Source organism: Bos javanicus, chromosome 12 (genome assembly GCF_032452875.1).
Source record: "Bos javanicus breed banteng chromosome 12, ARS-OSU_banteng_1.0, whole genome shotgun sequence".
NCBI lineage: Eukaryota > Metazoa > Chordata > Mammalia > Artiodactyla > Bovidae > Bos > Bos javanicus.
This window is the reverse complement of record NC_083879.1, coordinates 11,701,699-11,706,295: the sequence shown is the minus strand read 5'-3', so window position 1 is coordinate 11,706,295 and position 4,597 is coordinate 11,701,699.

Genomic DNA, 4,597 nt, shown 5'->3' with positions numbered 1-4,597 from the left:
ATAAGTTTTTAAATATTCCTGGTAGATTCTTTGTGATATATGACACATTTTCTCTGTTTGTAGTTTATCTTTTTACCTTCTTTAACATGTCTTTTGATTAATACAAATTTTTAACTTCAGTATAGTCAAATCCATCACATTTAATTGATAATGGGCTTTTTTGGGTCCAATGTTTAAGAAATCCTTCCCTAGCCCCAGATCTGAAGATATACACTCATATTTTTTTTCTGAGAATTTTAAAGTTTTGCTTTTGATATTTGAATCCTTAATCCATCTGGAGTTGATTTGCATGTCTGATGTGAGATAGGAATCTGATTTATTTTTCATATGGATAATCATTCTCTTCCTATTTCATTTATTGAATTTCTCATAAATAATCCAGGAAATGCAAATCAAGACCATAGATACCAATTTACATCCATATAGCTGGCAAAAAATTGAGGTCTAATAATACCAAGAGCTGAAGCAGATAGATCATTAGCATGGTGAGAATATAAATTGTTACAGCTGCTTAGAAAACTGGTTTATACTGCAAAGGTAAATATTCACAGTACCTACAATTGACCCACATTCCATTCATAGATATAAACCGAGGGCAACTCTAGCAGGTATGCACTGGGAGAGTAAACCACTTATGAGAATGTTCATTGCAGCAAGAAATGTGAAAACCGGAACTCCAGGACCCAGGAGGCCAGATAAATAAACATTGTATTTCACACAATGCAACGCTATACAGCAGTGAAGATGAATGAATCATAGTAGCCCACAACTCTTAGTAATACAAGCAATCGAAAACTAAATGGAAAGTGTCCCAGAAGACTATATACAGAATAATATGCTTTTTATAAAAGTCAAAAGCAGTGAAAACTCATCAATTTGTTTGCATGCATATACATGTGATAAAAATATTTGAAATCAAGAGTGAATAAAAATACAAGATTCAGAATTGTGCCCACACAGTGGGCAGAGGGCAGGCAGTAGGGGGCAGGGTGGGGAGGGGAAGGCAAAAGGTGGAAGTTTCTCTCAATGTGTTAGTTCTCTAACTGGATAGTGAGTTCAGGGGTATTCATTACATTATTAACAAATAAACACACAGGTAGATAAAATAAAAGAGGGCCTAATTTGGACCAATGATGAGAGTGGGAGGGGCAAATCAGCACAGAGCTGAATTGCCCTAAAGTGTGAAGCGATGATATTCAAAAACCAAGATCAAAACGCTATTTGAAGGAATTCCTTGGCTGTCCTGTAGTTAGGACTCTGCCTTTCACTGCTGAGCGCCCAGGTTCAATCCCTGGTCAGGGAACTAAGAACCCACATGATATAATGGCATGGTCCAAAAAAAGCTATTTTTTGTAACAGTTGCTGCTGCTAAGTCACTTCAGTTGTGTCCGACTCTGTGCGATGCCGTAGACGGCAGCCCACCAGGCTTCCCCATCCCTGGGATTCTCCAGGCAAGAACACTGGAGTGGGTTGCCATACTAAATCAAAACTCCTCACTGTACTAATTTTTTCACCAGATCCTGCTTAGGTATTAGGGATTCCCTTGTGGCTCAGCATAAAGAATCCACCAGCCAACGCAGGAGACATGGTTTGATCTCTGGGTCGGGAAGATTCGCTAAAGAAGGAGACTGGCAGCCCACACCAGTATTCTCACCTGGGAAATCCCATGGACAGAGGAGCCTGGTGGGGTACAGCCCATGTGGTCCCAAAAGAGTCGGACACAACTTAGCAACTAAACAAGTACACATGCAGCCTGCATATTTAAATTTAAAGTCCATGTCCTTTCAGCTCTGCCTGGACCACAGCAAAAAAATAAATAAGTTCTCTAGGGAGGGACTGGGTGGAAAGAGAAGCAAGCTGACTAAGAAAACCTTCAGTTCTTCTGAGGACTCTCATTATGTCATGAGAGTAAGTTAAAGACTACAGCATTTCCAACCTTCTAATAATAAAAGCAGCTTGCATTTTCCTAGGATTTTATATTTGCTTAGTGTTCTCGTGTACATGCTTTATTTGATGGGACAAAGAGCCTGTCAACTTAAAAAAGAAATATCGAGGCTATCAGATGTTCGTGATGAAAAATAACAATACAAATGAAACAGTGCTGGTGTTATCTGAAAGTTGTCTCTGTAGATAAGAGCCAACTAAAGACAAAACAGAAAATGAGAGGTAAATTTATCAGCGTGATCTTTTTGTGCTTTAATTCTTTAAATCTTTGTCTAAATAGGAGGTTGCCCTTATTGTTGTTTCAGTCACTAAGGCGTGCCTAACTATTCTCAACCCCATGGACTGTAGTCCCCCAGCACCCCTGTGTCCATGGATTTCCCAGGCAAGGATACTGGGATGGGTAACCATTCCCTTCTTCTGCGGATCTTCCTTCCTGACCCAGGATTTAACTTGTGTCTCCTGCATGGGCAGGCAGATTCTTTACCGCTGAGCCCCCAGGGAAGACTGAGGTTACCCTGTGCAAGCATGCTAAGTCCCTTCAGATCAGGTCAGATCAGTCGCTCAGTCGTGTCCAACTCTTTGTGACCCCATGGACTGTAGCCCACCAGGCTCCTCTGTCCATGGGATTCTCCAGGCAAGAATACTGGAGTGGGTTGTCATGCCCTCCTCCCAGGGATCTTCCTGACCCACGGACTGAACCTGAGTCTCTTATGTCTCCTGCATTGGCAGGCAGGCTGTTTACCACTAGTGCCACCTGGGAAGCCCCGAAGTTACCTTATTGTTGTTGTAAAAGGACAACTCAACAAATATTCACTGAATTCCTAAAATATGTAAGCATTGTGCTTGGTGGAAGAACAAAACAATGAACAAGAAAGACAATAGACATGGAGCTATCAATAGATGCTATTTAGCAAAATAAATAGATTTCTGTTTTTATTTTAAAAACTGCATCATGCATGATATCTTTGATGAAACTTTAGCTGTCTTTCCCTGAAACATATCCAGTAGATAAACCTATATGCGAGACAGCAAAAGAGACACAGATGTAAAGAACAGTATTTTGGACTCTGTGGGAGAAGGCGAGGGTGGGATGATTTGAGAGAACAGCATTGAAACATGTATATTACCATATGTGAAACAGATCGCCAGTCCAGGTTCGATGCATGATACAGGGCCTTCAGGGCTGGTGCACTGGGATGACCCAGAGGGATGGGATGGGGAGGGAGGTGGGAGGGGGTTCAGGATGGAGAACACATGTACACCCGTGGCGGATCCATGTCAATGTATGGCAAAACCACCACAATAATGTAAAGTAATTAGCCTCCAATTAAAATAAATAAATTTGTATTTTTTTAAAAAATTTAATTTTCTTTTTTTTTTTGGCTGTGCTAGGTCTTCATTTTTATACACATATTTTTTAATTAGTTAATTAACTTATTGTGTGGTCAGCTGCACTGGGTTTTCCTTGCTGTGCACAGGCTTTCTCTAGTTTTGGTGTGCAGGCTTCTCGTTGCATTGGCTTCTCTCATTGCAGAACACAAGCTCTAGGGCTTGAGCTCAGGAGTTGTGGTGCATGGGCTGGGCTGCTCTGCAGAACGTGGGGTCTTCCCACACCAGGGGTGGAACCCGTGCTCCCTGCATTGGCAGGCAGATTCTTAAACACCGGACCAGCAGAGAAGTCCCCATATCCAGTAAAATTGTTGGCTCCGTATCTATCTCCATTAGACCTCACTGTGCTTCCTTATATTCAATAGTATTCGTCGTGCTGACTTGCAGTCATTTGTACAGACATCTGCAGCGCTGTGCTTAGTCACTCAGTCGTGTCCAACTCTTTGTGATCCTGTGGACTGCAGCCTGCCAGGCTCCTCTGTCCATGGAATTCTCCAGGCAAGAATACTGGAGTGGGTTGCCATGCCCTCCTCCAGGGGATCTTCCCAGCCCAGGGATCAAACCTAGGTCTCCTGCACTGCAGGCCGATTCTTTACTGTCTGAGCCACCAAGGAAGCCCAAGAACACCGGAATGGGTAGCTTATCCTTTCTCTCGGCGATCTTCCCAACTCAGGAATCTAACTGGGATCTCCTGCTTTGCAGGTGCATTCTTTACTAGTTGAGCTACCTGTGCGGTAGATGTCTGTCATTTTTCTTCTGTCCAGGCTCTTTTCCTCTCAGAAACTCCTTTCTCCACCTTCTAAGGCTGTCAGACACATGGCCCCGCCTCCCCCACCCATGGAGAAGCACAGGACACAGGCCGGCATGAAGAGGAGGTAAGTCTGTGATGCAAGCAGAAGTTTTTTGGAGGCTTGGTTTGGATCCTGAGAAGAAGAATGTGTCTCTTCTCCTAAAATCGCTAGTACTAATATCACGGATGACGCTTTGCCTTCATGAGAAAATCTAAGAAGCCAGAGGAGAGCAGAATTGTGAGATGGAGACACCGAATCCTGATGATTCACTTTAAGCCTGATCCAGCAGTGCCTGAAACCCATTATCTCGGTTAAAAGAACCAATATATTGACTTCTAGCTTAAGCTTGTTCGGTTAGTTTTTTGTCACTTAAAACTAGGCAATCCCAACCAGTGTTGTGCATGTCCCTTAACCAGACCGTGAGCTTCTAGGAGCACCTATGAGCAAGGGTCCAATCGGCACCAACATTGACC